Source organism: Cibotium barometz, chromosome 30, assembly GCF_041138505.1.
Source record: "Cibotium barometz isolate CiBa-2024 chromosome 30, ASM4113850v1, whole genome shotgun sequence".
Taxonomy (NCBI): Eukaryota; Viridiplantae; Streptophyta; class Polypodiopsida; order Cyatheales; family Cibotiaceae; genus Cibotium; species Cibotium barometz.
Window position 1 is genome coordinate 55,139,865 of NC_141075.1, and position 17,695 is coordinate 55,157,559.

Here is a 17,695-nt window from a genome sequence, read left to right on the forward strand (position 1 = left end):
TTCCCACTTCGGTGAAGGAATGAAGTCCATGGCAGAGCGGGTGGCAATGCGGGACACAGCATGGTTCATCGTACAAGGTCCTGGGGCCCGTTCTCTCAGTGTGCCCCCAGTAGACGCATTTCCCGTAGTAGTTGTTGTGGCGGTAGTAATTTCGGAAGAGGCCAGTCAGCCAGTGCTTGCAGACCTGTTCCATTTCTTCACCCGAGGACGACGCTCGACATCGGTTGCAGCTACCGCAACTTCTCCACTACCTCACATCACTAGTGCTCCGGTACCTTCTAGTACAGTGGGTGTGGTGAGTAGCGGCACTGTCTCTAGTCTGTTTCCTAGTATGAGCAGTTTGGGTACTTCCGGAATGGTGGCAGCTGGCGAGCCAGAGGACTTCGGGTTTCAAATACAGCAAGTTCTCGGGGAAGAAATCGGAAGATCCATGTCCGGTCGTTTGACAAGCGGTATGCATTATGGCCACCGCAAGTGCCTTCTTCCAGGCTTCCTTGCCTCTGGCTGACCGTACAGGGGGAATATCCTCCTCCTCCAAGTCACTGTCTGTGTCTTCCTCCGAGTCAGTATCCCGCGGCTGATGTTTTCCCTTCTTCTTTTTAGGTGCTCCTAAAGACCGTTGTGCCGCCACCATCACTCTTTCTAAAGGAACTGTTTCCAGGTCCAGCGTTGCCAACGCTGTCCGCAAACTTCTGTGTGCAATCCTCGCACATAATACGAATTCAGAACCTCATCCATTGGTCAGGCAGCTTGGCCCACTCGTTGCAACGGCATGCAAAATTTTGCCGTATACGTTTCCACATCCAGAGTTTTCTATTGAAGTCTCCGCAGTCGTTCCAGCATCTGCGGTGTAGTTTTCTCCGATCGGAAGTGTTTTAGAAATGCGGCTACAATGGCTGCAAAAGTAGCAAAATAATCGACAGGATATTCTGCTAGCCATCGGGCTGCTTTCCCGTGTAATGTGCTTTCAAACACTGCCTCCTTGTGTGCGTGATCAGGTGTTCAGCATGCTGGAACTAATGCACAAACTCATCACATAAAAAAGTGCAGTTTATAACTTCAGTAGTCATCCAATAGATTACAAGAGACAAATGTTCCAAGTTCCCCCCGTCCATACGAAAGAGGCTAATACCCCTGGGTAGCAGGGATAGGGGGACCTGAAAATCTCAGGGGCGCGCTCTACGGCTGAGCTAATACCCCTGGGTAGCAGGGATAGGGGGGGCCTGCATGCAACGAAACGGGGGTAACCCAACCCCCCAGATCCCAGCCCCCCCCTCTCCCTCTCTCTCTCTCTCTATCACACCACACACACACACACACACACACAATGAAAGGCGTCCTTCAATGAAAGGCATTTTTTCTTTATTTATTTTTTTAACTTTCCACTAGATTAGTGCTCAATACCCTTGAGATGCTAGTTTTGTTCTCATATGAAGATTTCCAATGGCATGGAAGAGAGTACACTTTTTCAAAATCAGCAGAGGTTTCATGGATTATGGCATTGAGCTCTAGCAGTGGCCGTGCTTCTGCATTTGCATTGAGCCCTCCTGTGAAACGATCTGATCTGGGGGATTTCAATGACATTCTACTGGAGCTTGTCGGCCAAGTGGGACAGTTGGTGGACCAGCCATGGGACGGATCTCACATTGTTGCATTTGCATCCTCAGGACATGCCCTGGGTGCACTTGATGTGAATGTATGTTTACCCCCCCCCCCCCCCCCCCCCCCCCCCCCCCCCCCAACTACACACACACACACACTCTTCAAATTTCCAGATTGTAAACAAGCTAATCTATTACCTCCAGTACCCAGGTAAACCATGCCCTTGTTTGTGCGTAAAACTATCATTTCAGTGTTTAACAGTAGGTATGGAATGTAAAGCCCTCTTTTCTAAGCATTTTCCTAGATCCTAAATGTAGGTGCTGTTCGTGAAGTTGAGTTGCTTGCAAAATATGGAGTAGTACAGAGCACAAAGGCAACACTTATGACAGTGCTGATGAATCAACAGTGCTTGGTTCCTGATCGAATGTCAATCAGTGTGGGGGATGTGATTGGAGCCAACGAATATCTCCTGAAATTTAGAGCTAGTACCACCTGTGGCAGCTCAGGTGGACCAGTTGCATCATTTGATGAGCCTCTGAAGTTGTATGGTGGTGTGTTCATATCCGTGGGAACTTTGATGAACGTTTGACTTCAAGCGCTGAATCCAATTTTAACATAGCTACTAGTGTCAATCATCCCCTGTGGGTATTGAATTATGTCAAGGATGTGTTACCCATTCTCTCGCACGTAAGAAGCTGGCCATCTGACTACATGCTGGGGGCTCTCGTGGAATATTTGAATCATCATGAGAAGTTGATTCGAGACCACTACTTATGGCACATTGTGGAGAAGTTTCATAGCTGCCAGAATGGATGACATATAGGCTCCAGGGTGGGTATTACTTTTTGCTTACAGACCAGGGTTCTTCGATTTATATGCAGATCTTTTATATCGTCTTGCTTTTAAATTCTCCTTACATAGGAAGGAATGTGAACACAGAGTTAATGAGTTTAAGCTCTGCTTCAATGCCACCACCAGGACAATGGTCACATAATACATTTGCTTTTATCATCTTGTTTTGCAGGCCTTTACTAGAAAGATTTAATGTTCACAGACACTGCTGAACAGAGTTAATGAGTTTAAGCTCTGCTTCAATGCCACCACCAGGACAATGGTCACATTTGCTTTTATCATCTTGTTTTGCAGGCCTTTACTAGAAAGATTTAATGTTCACAGACACTGCTGAACAGTACGTCCGTTGGACAGTTAGGATGCACACCAGTACCCCAGCAAAAAAAAAAAAAGGGCCCAAAAAAAGAACTCATGGGCACTATTTTTGATGCACTTAAGTCTTTTACGTTGTATTTATGAATCAATGGCACATGCTACTTATCACTATAGTTTTATAGTTCATTAACATCGCACAACAAACATGTGTCCTATCATCGAATATTTTTCCTGTATTGATGTGACAATGAGATGTCTTTTTGGTATTGAGCATTGTATGTAGCATGCAATCTTGATTGTTGCCTTTGGCTCTCTATGTGCATAGATTGTTACATTTGATTGGTTTTTGATGACTTATATACCGAAAAATGTGTGTGTGTGAGATAAACATATACATATACATGCATACATACGTTCGTTTCCGTTTTCCATTTGTCTCAGCTGCTCACACGAGCAAGTTGTCCAAATGAAGCATTTCATGAGAACTGTAGGAATTTCGTGGAAGCTGAAGATGCATTTGAAGTATGTTTCCATTCCACGATAATGACTTGCATTTGCCCAGAAGGTCCAGAATCCAGACATGGTTGGATTGTGAGCACCAAATCTGCCATAGAGCACCTCATTCCCCTGGGCTCTTTGTCTGCATCATTCTGTTGATCCCTCTGATGGCCTTTGGTGTCTTCTTTGATCACCTCAATTTGGTTTGTTGGAAACCTGTGCACCTGTGCACCTCCTGTATGTACCATTGGGTGAGAGAGGGCCAGTGTTGTGGGTGTGCCTGCCCATTGTGAGGTTTACTGCCAGGTTGGGCTACCAGCTCCTGGCTGTGGCCGACCAGGCCAGATTTGTTCGGTCCCCCTCCCCCATTTTCTGTACACTTCAGAGCAGCAGTTCTCCTCCTCCAGCTTGAGGTGCCCCCCTGTGCAGCAGTTGTGGTGCAGTCTTCTCGCCTCTGATTGGAGCTGCCCTCCACTTGTGATTGGAGCTGTGCAGTCTCTGATTGGAGCTGCCCTCCACTTGTGATTGGAGCTGTGCAGTTCAGCAGTTGTTTTCAGGCAGATCTTGTCTTTGTTGTTCATCTTCTCCTCTCTCTTGGCTATTTTAGTTTTCTGTTATTTCTCGCTGCACATCTTGACATGGTATCAGAGCTCGAGTGTGATACCTTTGAGATAGAGAGAGAGATCTTGGTGGACAGATTTTCACGGTGCTGATTGGAGGAAGTTTCGGGATGTTCGGGACTTGGAGGAGCAGGTAGAAGGTGGCTGTCATTGCTGGAAGCAACCTTGCAGTTGGTTGCAGCCTTTTCTTCATCTTTTTCCCACCGTCCCCTTCACACTACGTGACCTCTTGACATGGTAGAAGGGAAGGGGTCATCTTCAGGAGCTACCCAGAAGTTCGACATTCCCCATCGATTGCCAAGTCGATGGGAACAACTATGGCATCTAGAAGGTGATGATGGAGTTAGTCTTGGAGTCTTATGACTTGTGACTTCATCACGATTGGTGTTCCACGGCCAGATATGGACTAGGAGGGGATTTCATTGCTTGTACAACAAGAACGAGAAGCAAATGCAGTTGTGCGATCGTGTTAATACCCGTGTTCGTTCCTTTATCTTCCTCAATTGCACCCAAGTGATCTACCACATCAAGCATAGTGCGAGTGATATGCGAGCATCTGTCCTCACTGTACATTCGAGTCTCTCTGATGAAGGGGGTCTCCTTGGAAGCCATGATGGGGGTGTTGACGATGCATGAACACATCAACAAGCTACAGGCACTTCAGCAGGAGGTCCTTGAGGTGGGAAAGGAGGTCTCTCTTTGGAGGACATGGCCATCACACTGCTCTCTCATTTGTCTTCCAAGTATTCAGCCTTTTATTCTTTGTTGATTAGAGGCGGTGAAGGCCAAGAGGCAGGTCCATTGTGGCAGGAAAGGTCACTATTCGCGAAAACACCCTCAGCAGAGTGCCAAGTCCTTAGCAATAGCTGTCAAAACCGCAGCATTTGTGCAGTTGGGAGATGCTTGACATTGGTGCTTCTTCATCTTTGAGCAAGGAGGTCATCATGAACGATACTCGAGAATGGATTCTCGACAGTTGTACTTCCCATCACATAACCCCTTCCTAAGATTTGCTACAGGATCTCACAAGACATCCAAGTGATATCTTTATCGGTAATAAATCCACCATACCGATCCATAGTGAGGGCAGGATGGAGATAGTTCTTGATGGGCAAAGGGGGGAAACATTCCTCTCGAGTTCTGTATATTTCATCTCTTGTCAGTGCATGAGGTGCGCAAGACTGGCAAGCGGGTTGAGTTCGATGATCATTCTGTTGCTATCAGGGACATCACCATAAGTCAAGTCGTATGGAGTGGTAGAGTGCACCATGGTATCTACAAACTCTCTGATGTATCTTTCCTTATAGGTATTTCTATCAGTGATTTGTGGCACTATTGATATGGTCACTTGAATGTGAATGCGTTGCTTCGAGCTTTTTAGGACTGGATGGTGATTGGCTTGCCCAATGTCGATAGCAAGCACGGTCAATGTAGTTCGTGTATCTGTGGTGGCAAACAACATCAAGAGCCTTGGGCTACCAGGTGGGCTTTGGCACCTCTCGAGGTGCTTCACACTGATTTGTGTAGATGACTACGGCAGGTTTACTTGGGTGTATTTCTAATTTTCTTATCGTAGAAGACCATTTTCTTTCATTTCAAAGAATGGCATGCCATGGTAAAAAAGGATTTAGATAAATCAGTGAAGATTTGGGCTGATAAAGGTGGCAAGTTCATTTCTAATGCTTTTACACGATTTTGTGCAGCAAGAGGAAACTGGCTAACACTGGCACACCTTCAGAGAATGGGTAGTTGAGCATGCACTGCACGCACACATAAATATTAAAGAGGCTATTGTGGTCAGTTACACTCAATAAGTTGTAGGTTGGTTAAACTCATGAAGCCCTTAGTTTTGACAGTTTACATAATTCACTTAAAGTTTTAACTATATGTCATTACTTTTGAGAGTTAAGAATTCATTTTGTCATAAACCTGTATGGTACATCTTATTTTATCCCCTTAAAGGGGAGGCCCATTAAGTAGCAGTATGTAATGGTTACTACGAAGTAATATAATTGCTAGTTTAAGAGGTAGGTAAAAGCTGAAGTCTCTAGCTATGTGGAAAGAAAAGGATTTGGCTTATGTCTTAGTGTTCCTAAATCTTAGAAAAGTGTAATCCTCCCTAGAGGAACCTTATCCGTTTTGTCTCTCTTTACAATAATGTGATTGTCTTTCTTTGCAAGAAAGAAAAGTAGAGTTGACATGCTTTTTTGCATTACATTTTCATCCCTACTTGATACCAAAATTGCTACAATAAGTAGAAGTATGTATGTATGTATGTACACACACACACACACACACACACACATATACACACACACACACACACACACACACACACTTTTTATTTATATTTATATGCACTCAAATTGCACTCACGTACATATATGCACTCACACTGTACTCACCTACATATATGCACCTGTGTATGTGTGTATACATACATACATACATACATGCATACATACATGTAGCTATATGTGTGTGTGCGTGTGTGTATGCGCGCGCACGTGCTTTTTTTATTTTTTATTTTTGGAAAAATCTCTTATATTCCTTCCAAAATCCGAGCTACAAAATCTAGAGTAATACCTATGAGGGTATTACTCTCAACACTTTCCTCTGCCATTTCATTAGGAACTCAATGGAGTCTTTTTGGGCCCTTTAATTTGCCATGAGGTTATGGAAACGTTTAACTTTTTGACAAATAGGAGCCCGCCATGTAAGCAAAAACCATTGGTGATTAAGAGAGGTGTAAGAGTGGTCAAAGGGTGCACTTTTCCCTCCAAAAAGAGGGGGGGGGGGGGCAATTTTACAATTTTCGGACCTCCATAACTTCTACATACAAGCTCCGATTTGAGCGGAGATTATAGATCCGTGATCTACGCATCAAGAGCTTTCCATAGATATGTTACATGATATGGTTTTATCCGCTAGATTTTAAATTCTATTTTTCTCCCAAAATTCAAATTCGAATAAAGTAGCCGTTTTGAAGCTTCAAATTAGAAAACGTTTCTTCTTAAGAGAAAAGGTTTGACTCCCTTAAACTGCCAAATAAAAGGGCCCAAGAAGACTCCATTGAGGTCCTAATGGTTATCAGAAATAATATATGCATCCTCAAGAAGCTTCATTCGAGCAATATCCTTGGGAACATTGGCCCGTAAACAAGAGTTGTCCATGAAATACACCTTGATATCTAGTCCACCAGCAAGACCAAGTGTCTTTTCATTCCCTGATGTAGGTAGAGCATAATGCAAATCTCCACAAGAGAAGGGATTTTCAAGTCTGTTTTAGCAATGGAGGACTCAATGCAAGGAAGCAAAGTATGAACAACATTAGATTGTGTTGTTGACATAAGAGGTTTATCATCCAAAATATTACTAAAGTAGTCCACTAGAACCCTTGCCATTTGAGTTCCTGACGTAATAAAATCTCCATTTTCAAGAACAAGCTTTGTCATGAAAGATAAATTTCTCTTTGTACCTTTAAATCTTGCAAAGAATTCCCTTGAAATACAATGAGCATCAAAGAAAGCAAGCTTTCTAGACAAGAAACAAGCTTTACATGCTGCTTCTTTATCCGCATCTTGTAAAACTTGAACACTTTGTTTAATCTGTTCTTCATCTTTCGGTGAGAGAGACCCCTTATTGCCTTGAAGTCTTAACCTATCCAATTAAGATTGTGCCAACAAATTATGCTGGCTGTTATGAGTTGTTATAGCTTTACCACAAGACCAAATACTTTGCTGAAAACCATGCATAAGAGATTCCCATTTATATAACAAGGATGCATCAATGGTAACCAAATTTGCAATACATGAGAAAATAGCCGATTTAAACAAAGGGTTCCCCAAATTCCTATTATTGATCATGAATGGCCTTTTCACACAAAGCCCATGCATACATACTTGTCAATGAAAGAAAGACAAAGTAGGAATGATAGGAAAGTGATCCAACCGACGAGCTGCATACTGGACTGAAATAACACATGAAGGAGGTAGCCAACAATCCACATTTGCAGCATACATTCTATACAATCTTGCCCAAGCACGACTGTGGGAAGCTAAATGATAGGAATACTCATAAGTAGTACCATGAACCTGATTCCATAAGTCCACAAGCCCCAAGTGATCCCAAAGAGCAATACAATGAATGTGTTCATGAACCTAGTTCCATAAGTAGTACCATGAACTTGATTCCATAAGTCCACAAGCCCCAAGCACAATTGTGGGAAGCTAAATGATAAGAATAGCCATAAGTAGTACCGTGAACCTGATTCCATAAGTCAACAAGCCCCAAGTGATCCTTAAGAGCATCCCAATGAATGCATTCACTAGGCATGATTTGCGCAAAACCAGTAGCTAAATCATGATGAGAGCAAACCATGTTAATGTCACCACATAACAAACCAGACCATGCAGCCTGCTGAGATAAGGTACACCACAACTGCCCTCTTGGTGAAGCAACAGCAAACCCATAAACGCTAGCAATATGGAGGGGACCAAAGTTAGATTTTAAAGAGATAATTAACCATCTACTAGAGGGATCATTAAAGTGCATAGATGGCAAAAGTGCATTCTTAACAATAGTGAGAATGCTAGAGCTGCCCACCACATCCTAACAAAAAGAAACAAGCAGCTTAGTAGGAGAGAGTCGGTGCTCCTGAAGATAGAAAACATCTAGGTCTAACTGCAAAATCCAAGTCCAAATCACCTTAAGTCGTTAGCCCCCTTGCATTGTAAGAGACTATTTTCATGATAACTGTGGAGTGGGTGTTGAAGCAACTACCTCCTCAAAATCATTCATAACAATCTCAATATCCACATTACCTATAATTCATTAAAGCTAGTAGTTATAATAATTCTTATTACATATGTCTTTTATAAATTTTTAAGTTATAATATATATACTACAAAATGTAGCCAACTTATAACTAGAAAGCTGACAAGCATGTAATACAAAAACAATAAATTTAAAAATAATATAACAGAGACAAAATGAAACTTAAATGTCACACAACCGAATCAACTTACCTATATACATATACATAGAGATTGGCTCCATGTATTGCTCTTGCTAGATTTTGTTGATGAGTGCTATTACCATAATTTTGAAGTCTTCCCAAAAATAGATCATTAGGCAATCACACTAGGGACTCTTTAAAAAAAAACCTTTACTCGGTTACGACATGCATGTAAATTTAATAATTAATTATTGAATTTGATAATGTAATATTAGTCAATTTATTATATGCACAATTTAACTATATATAATATATATGTTAAGGTATTTATAAAATTTATGCTATATATATATTAGTGAGTGAAATCCTGTATAAATTATATTATATTATTAGTGACAGAAATTCTGTGTATATTTGTTAACCTATGACGAACATTGAGACGTATTATGTTTTATGTCATGTAATTAATTTAAGTATTCTGAGTCATGGGTCGGGCTTGTCGACACCATATGTAAAGGATAAAGGGATTGGGTGAACGCCGATGAGAGGCGCACCTTGAATATCAGCGGGATAAGGGTTAGGATCGGCCGGCCATGTATGGGCGCCCATGTGTGAACGGCTAAGTCACCTATAAGAGTCAAATGTAACCCTAAAACTGTAAGATTCTTCCCCAGCATCTCAAAATGTCCAGCGTCTTCCCCTGTAATCAATCCTTCTTCAAAAATATAAAAGACTTGTTTCTAACTGTTTTAACCTAGAGAGAGAAAATATTCTAGAGAGAGAATATTCAGATTTTTAATATTATTGGATAGAAAATTATCTCATCTTATTAAAATAAGTTTCCCTAAAACAGAAATTCAAAAAGAACTTTCCAATGTGCAATTGGAATTAATTGGAAATGGGTATAAAGGACCTTAGCCTAAGGGTCTAGATTTTCAGAAATTTTTGGATTATGGTCCAATTAAGGTTCCTATGGGCCAATAGCATCAATCCACGTATAGGGAGGAGATAAATCCAATTTGTAAAAGAAGTTACCCAAAAATGAGTAAATGCTCACATAAGATGAAGAGTTGAAAATGTACAAGGTTTATTAGTAAAAAACTATGAGCAATATTAAAAATATGAGATATTTTAGGTATAATGATTCCATTTTGACACATATGTAAGGAAGGGGAGTTCTTTAAAGGAGGTGCATATTTCACATAAGATGAAGAGTTGAAAATGTACAAGGTTTATTAGTAAAAAACTATGAGCAATATTAAAAATATGAGATATTTTGGGTATCCAAAAATGAGTAAATGCTCACACAAGATGAAGAGTTGAAAATGTACAAGGTTTATTAGTAAAAAAACTATGAGCAATATTAAAAATATGAGATATTTTGGGTATAATGATTCCATTTTGACACATATGTAAGGAAGGGGAGTTCTTTAAAGGAGGTGCATATTTCACATGCTTGAATGAGTTTTAAACTCATAAAAATTGAGATATTTCATCTCTCCTCTCTCCTCATTCAAGTCTAGTTCCAAAAAGTTAGCTTAACTGACCAAAAAATGGTCAAAAATTGACCAAATTGAGTTGGAAAATTCTAGAATCAGTTTGTTTGGTTAGGAGCTCACTTTTTCCTATAAATAGAAGCCTCCCCCTTGTTGAAAAATATATAGTGTTTATGCATCGTTACTCTACTCCACCTAAGCCAAGAACTGTGAATTCATTAATAATTCACTAGTTTTTGGAGCTTTCCTCTTTCTTCAATCCCCATTGGTGGTTCCATCAACATACTTAACCAATTGATTGGTTGGGGACCTCTACCGTGAACAAAGAATCAAGAAATTTGTACGGTAATTAGTGAATTTTGATCATTTTCTATAATTTCTCAATGTTTCTCTCTTCTCAACCCCTCTCAAGCTTGAGAAGCTTAATTGGAATGGTTTTTGAATGCTATTGAAGTTAATTGATGAATGTTAATGAAGAGTTACATAATTTGATGAATGCTATTGAAGTTAATTGATTAATAATAGTTAAGAATTAATAAATTTTTATTTATGCTTAATTCTAATGGTTTTTATGTAATTTCTCTCTCCCACTCAAGAAATGGTCATACACTCATGATCCATTCTCAATCCAAATGAAGCTTTTCATAAAGCTTTTTCTTAATCCAAGATTAAGCTATGCTTGAGGCCAAATTAATGGCTTTTTTCTATGCTTTTAGTTTATGTATTTTATGAATATTGATGATTCAATCCATTATGGATTAATGATCTAATTAGGGATCATTCTATTTATTTCCTTAATGATAAGCTTTATCCCGTAGAAAAACTGAGATTTATGAGTCATAGCAGCAGAGCTATGGTAAAATTTTTATAAAAATTACGCATAAAATAATTTCATTCAAAGCATGAAAAGAGGACTTCCTACCATATTCTAGGAATTATCATCCTAGATTAATTGAAAGATATTCATTGTAATCATAGAGAAATTGATTTTTATATTATACATAATTGATTTTCATGCATAAAGGTATGCATAAAAGATTATTATTTTAACATAAAAGTGTTACTTTTATCATAATTAGATTTTATGCATAGAGGTATGCATAAAAGATTATTATTTTAATGTAAAAGTGTTACTTTTATCATATTTGAATTTCATGCATAGAGGTATGCATAAAAGATGATTATTTTATTACAAAAGTGTTACTTTTAGCATAATTGAATTTCATGCAGAGGTATGCATAAAAGATGATTATTTTATTACAAAAGTGTTACTTTTAGCATAATTGGATTTCATGCATAGAGGTATGCATAAAAGATGATTATTTTATTGTAAAAGTGTTACTTTTATCATAATTGGATTTCATGCAGAGGTATGCATAAAAGTTGATTATTTTATTATAAAAGTGTTACTTTTATCATATTTGAATTTCATGCATAGAGGTATGCATAAAAGTTGATTATTTTATTGTAAAAGTGTTACTTTTATCATATTGGATTTCATGCATAGAGGTATGCATAAAAGGTATTCTTTTTATACTAAAAGTGTGATATTCATCATAAATGGATTTTATGCATAACTTAGATGCATAAGAGAAATTCTTTTACTCTAAAAGTGTAATTCCTACCAAATTGAATTTATGCATAAGAAGATGCATAAAAGATTGATTTTAAATTTAAAAGTGTCATTCTCATCTAAATTGAATTTATGCATAGGAAAATGCATAAAAGATTAAAATTTAATTCAAAAGTGTCATTTTCATTTAAAATGAATTTATGCATAGGAAGATGCATAAAAGATTGATTTTTACTTCGAAAGTATTAATCTCCTTAAATAGAATTTATGCATAAATAAATGTGTAAAGAAATCTTATATCAAATATAAGAATTCTCTTGTATTCTATAAATAGATATGAGATGTAATAGGATGTGATAAGAGGTGTATAAGATGTGATAAGAGGTGATAAGATGCTTATGAAATAAGTTAGGAGGTGATAAGATGAATTAAGATGTGATAAGATGTGTATGGGATGAGGTAAGAAGTGTATGTGATAGGATAAGATGTATATGGGTTGTGATAGGGCGAGAATGGATGTGATGTAAAAGATTAGATGTGAACGCAATGGGGCTATATGAATGGGAATTTGGAAATGGATGTATGTATGTGGATGTGTGGATGTGGAGATGGGAGTGTGGATGTATGAATGTGAAAATGGATATATGCATGAAGATGTATATGCATAGATGTGAATGTGGACGTATAAATGTGAATGGGAATGTGGATGTGGATGTATGTGAATGTGGATGTAGATATGGATGTATAGATGTGAATGTGGAATGTGGATGTGGATGTATGTATGTATGTGGATGTAGATGTGGATGTATAGATGTGAATGGGAATGTGGATATTTGGATGTGGATATGGATGTGTATGTATGAATGTGGATATGGGATGTGGATGTATAAATGAGGATGTGAAAATGGAGGTTACAAGCATGTAAATGTGGATGTATGGATGTGAATGTGGATGTGGATGTGGATATGGATGTGTATGTATGAATGTGGATATGGGATGTGGATGTATAAATGAGGATGTAAAAATGGATGTATGCATGTAGATGTGGATGTATGGATGTGAATGTGAATGTGTATATGAATTAATGTGTCGTCGATATGAGGAAATGGATGAGAATGAGTACACATTGAATGGAATGTGGAATAAGTAATGTGGACTAAGGAGGGATAATGTGGACTAAGGAGGGATAATGTGGAAAGACGAGAGTTCGATTTAGAAACTGTATTTTGTGACTGTTTGTAAATGATTGTTTTATGTCAAGAATGTTGGGGAAGCATTTTGACCGTCTTGTGGATTGAGGTCATGAGGGAAGACCTAACTGTTAAAGTTGCAACTGCTGACGGAGAGTCAATGGAGGACGTCTCGCGTAGCAAGGTCGACCGAGGTCTTGACCAGCCTCGGTTCGATTTAAATGGTGAGCTTCCGGTACGGTGGATGAGGGACCAAGGAAGCGGCCTATGAGTGAAGCGCTAGGTCACCTACAAAGGATCCTAGAGGGTGCTGACCATACGGTGCTTGGCGCCAAAGATACCCACATGTGCGTCGTGGAAGATATTGGAATAAAGAATAAGAATTGTTTTCTGAAACCGGGCATGGATCTGGTTGATTGACCTTGCTGGTTCTCAACGGATGAGTCCATGGCTCTTTTATATGGATCTGTGGGTTGATCTTGCTGATCTTCCATGGAGATTCCATTCTATTATATGAATATATTGCCAGTTACTATGAGCTAGGAACTATGGAAAAGGCCCCTGGAGTGAACAGGTGGTGAGCGTTCTGGTTGCCAATGATGCCATAAGTATACCGATGAATGAATGACTGGAAATAAGGATTCAACCAGAGACTATGAGGATTGTCATCAGTGACATAATGGTTTCATTAAAGGATTGTTTTAAAGTTAGCTGATGCTAAGAAAAAGGCAATTTCATATTGGGTGTGTAAGTGGTGTGACTAGTTTTATGTTTGCATGAACTTCCGGCTAGGGAGCCTTGGAACTCTTTTCCTTGGTACCCGGGACAAAACCTAACCAAATTCTTAATTGGATCCCATCACCACAGTGGTTGGGCGGTTGGCTAACCCATGGGACTGGATGGGGTTAGGCTAGACTGATGGATCCGTACATCGAGATTTAATTTCTATTATTACGATAGATGAAGTAAATCCCGGATAGTAATTGTTCTATGGATAGGAATCAACGGCTGTGCCTCTTTGTTAGGGGTTAACTTTACCTAAGTTGGAATATCCGAATTCTATGTATGTGAATGATCCTTTTGGGTAGTTGCTTAGGAATTCGTGAGAAGGGAGAGATATGAAGAGATGTAGTTAGTTGATCATGGGAAGGCGCATAACGGATATTCAGAATTGTAGAAGATGAAGAAGCGGAATGTAATCCCTTACATGATTATGACATGAATGAATTCTGATCATCTGTTCAGGGTTATTGTGTGTAGCGGATTTTCCGTATGATGTTTTGTATTCCGTTTTACTGTTATGATTTTCTGCTAAAGGGAATGTCTTTGTGCTAGTGTTTGTTCTTTTATGAGATTTCCATTACCAAGTATCAGGCATTTAGTGCCCAGATACACATTGGCGATCCTGCGGTGTTCGCATACTCAGCATTGTCTTGTCTTTGTTGGGTATGGGGTTGTGTTGTGCTGTGCTGTTTTGTGTTTCGCATGAATGTCAAATAGGGAGAGGCAAACTAGTCCCATTCATTTCACGAGGGCACAAGCCAGGAAGCGCAGATATGACAGGTCGGAAGCTTCTAGCAGTGGAAGCGGTGATGCTGCGGAAGTGCCACCTGTGGCAGTTACGTCGGTTTCTGCTGGCGTAATTGAGGGCCGATTGGCGCAGGCCGGCGTGGACGAGGCGGACGCTGTCGAGCATACAACACCACTTGCAAAAGGGCCGGGGCAGAATGTCGTTAGCCCGGAGCAAGCCCGGCGGCATTTGCATCAATTTGTTGGTACCCTATTTCTGTCCAGACCGCCTGTTCGGAGTCAGAGACGGTTGCAATTTGATCCATTGAAACATCCGCCACCAACTAATCCACTACCAGGAGTTGTGAACATGGCTGCACCACCACCCAATCCAACGGTTAAGGCTGCCAAATTTAAGGCAAAGCCTAAGGAAGACCCAGACTGTCACGTGGCTCAATTCGAGACCCGATGGCAAGCCAGTGGGTACCCTGCCTATTTTGGAGATCCGGTGAAATTGCAGCAGTTTGCCGCAACCCTGGAGGGGGTAGCAATGAGTTGGTTTAGCCAATATGGCTTGGCCCACTTTGCAGATTTCAATGCTTTGAAGGATGCGTTTTTGGCCCGGTTCAGGAAGGAGAAAACTCCTACTGATATCGTCAAAAAGATCAAGGCCATGGAACAGAAGCATCTGTTAGTGGAGGATTATGCTCAGAAGTTTCGGGGATTGGCTGCCAGACTGCAGGGTAATGAAAGACCCTCGGATGAAATGCTTGCCAGTTATTTTGTCAAAGGATTGCGGAGGAACTTGAAGAGTGCTGTTGCAAATGTGGATATTGCCGGCGGCTTTGATAACCTCGTGACAGCTGCCTCTCGGGTGGAAAAGCGCCTGGGCATTCAGAAGGACAAACGGAAGGGCAGGAAGCAGGATGACTCAGAGTCGGATAGTTCGACTGAGTCAGACTCGGATAGTGAGGCCGAGTCGGCATGCTCATCTGATGAATCGGAGGATGAGAAGCAAAGTGAGAAGAAAAAGGCCTCAAGGAAGGCTAAGCAGAAAAAAGATAAAGAGAAACAGGTTAGGGAGGAGAAGGAGAAAAAGCTTCTTCACAAACTTAAAGCCTTAGGGTATGCACCAGTCTTGCCCAAGGAGAAACAGTACTGCCATATCTGTGAGAAGGACGGCCATCTTACGAGTGCCTGTTGGTACAACCCCAACTACAGAGGCAAGGTGCCACCCAATGTGGTTCAGAGAGCACCACCTCAGCAAGTTGCAGAGGCTAATCCGGTGGTTCCGACCGTTCCGCATGTTCCCTATAATAGGCCTCCAAGACCATATGCTCCAAGACCTAATTGGCAGGGGCAGCAAGGGTTTCAGAGGGGACCTCAGGGTGTGCCACTGTGTGATTACTGTGGAAAAGACGGGCATCGAATTGGTCCGGCCTGTGAATTATGGTGTAAGCATAGGGAGGAAAGAGGGAGACCTGTCATTCGATTCAATGAGGGGAATCGGGGTCAGGGACCTCCCCAGGACCAGCAGCAGCAGAGACCTCCAGCTCAAGCAAATGCCATCCTGATAGAGATGGTGGGAGATAAAGCAGCGGGGGCTAGCACGGGGGTTTCACATCTTCAGGGTGTGCCGCAGCAGTTCCAAGTGCTGAAAGCTTCTAGTTCTGTTGATGCGCAGGGTGTTAGCACTAACCCTCGGGCTTCTTGCTGGCTCGGTGAGTGTTCCACGGGGTATGCTCGTTGGGGATTGTAAGGGGCAAGATTTAGTGGATACTTTGGCTGTTACCCGTGCAAAGGGTAAGGGACCTATCAGTTGGGAGGACCAGGAGGTGGTTCGTAGAAAAGTTTCCAGTCAGGTTCAGAAACTCCAGCAGAAGCAGCTCCCGGTGGAACCGATGGAGCCACTGCTAAAGGCACAGTTGTCGGAGGAACCGATTCCAGCCCAGCCACCTTGTGATCCACTTCCAGGAAAGATTGCGGTGGTCCATTCCGATCCAGTTCCTAAGGTAACTGAAACAGTACCAGGTTCTGGGGATCTATTTGATGCACTAATGCATGCGCCTATTCAGATTTCCTTGGATCAGCTGTTAAGCATGGTACCGACTTTCCGGGAACAGCTGTTGGGGAAGCTGCAGGAGCCCGTTCCAGCAAAGATGGTGGAGGATCAAGCCCCGTTTGTGGGAGTTTCTCAAGCTGAGTCCGCAGATGTGGATTTTCAAGTCCCAGTGATTAAGGTGGCATTCCACGGGCACAAGTTTGAAGAGGTTTTACTGGATGGGGGTTCCGGAGTCAATATTCTACCGGAGACCGTTTACCTCCGTATGAAGTTGGGAGCGTTAGCACCAGCACCTTTTCAAGTAAGGATGGCAGATCAGAGGCGACTTCAACCTTTGGGGATTCTCAAGAATCAATCTATTAAGGTGGGTGGTCTGTCGTTTCTTGTGAATTTTGTGGTGCTCCGGATGCAGGATAGCGGGTCTGCCTATGCCATGTTGCTAGGCCGCCCTTGGTTTAAAATTGCCCGAGTCAAGCAGGATTGGGAGGATAATACTGTGGTGATCAGGCAGGGCAAGAAGACAACTCGCTTGTCCATGTTATCCAAAGTTCTCTTGAAGCAGGGGCAGAAGCCTTTATGTGCTCAGGGCATTCATTTGGCAAGTGATGTAGGTGAAGATGAGGAGGAGGCATATATGCAAGCAAATCCAACGGTAGTACCGGTCTTTGATGTAGATGTGGAAGCTATTGTCACCAGATATCAGAATACTGGACACCCTGTATCGGTAGTTCCGCAGAGTGTCGAGGGTGTGGAACAATCATCGGATGTTCCGACTGAAGACAGTGTGGTGCCCGAGCAGGAGATCCAGGTGGTACCAGGCCAGATCATGGAAGGCCAGACTTTTCAGAGGGCTGTGGAAGAAGCTTTAGCTGCCAAGGCTCAGCAGGTGCATTCTGTAACCGAGCAGGAAGCCATTATAGCAGCTGAACAGCAATATGAACGGCGTTTGCAGAAGTCCATCAGGGTGGAGGAAGATGAATTACAGGACATGAATTTAGGTACTGCATCCGATCCTAAGGTGG

At 41.4% G+C, this 17,695-nt stretch overlaps 2 long non-coding RNA genes across 2 annotated transcripts in view; both read left to right on the top strand.

Moving 5' to 3' along the window:
- Positions 1 to 1,788: 1,788 nt before the first annotated feature.
- Positions 1,789 to 17,695, top strand: part of LOC147621701 (uncharacterized) — a 139,985-nt gene continuing 124,078 nt past the window's right edge. Inside the window, exons 1-2 of the long non-coding RNA XR_015269902.1 lie at positions 1,789 to 1,812; positions 1,920 to 2,150. This is a non-coding gene — a long non-coding RNA (uncharacterized LOC147621701). The remainder of the gene's footprint in view (positions 1,813 to 1,919; positions 2,151 to 17,695) is intronic.
- Positions 2,165 to 3,036, top strand: LOC147621702 (uncharacterized). The gene is made up of 2 exons (XR_015269903.1): positions 2,165 to 2,433; positions 2,627 to 3,036. It is a non-coding gene; the product is annotated as an uncharacterized LOC147621702 (long non-coding RNA).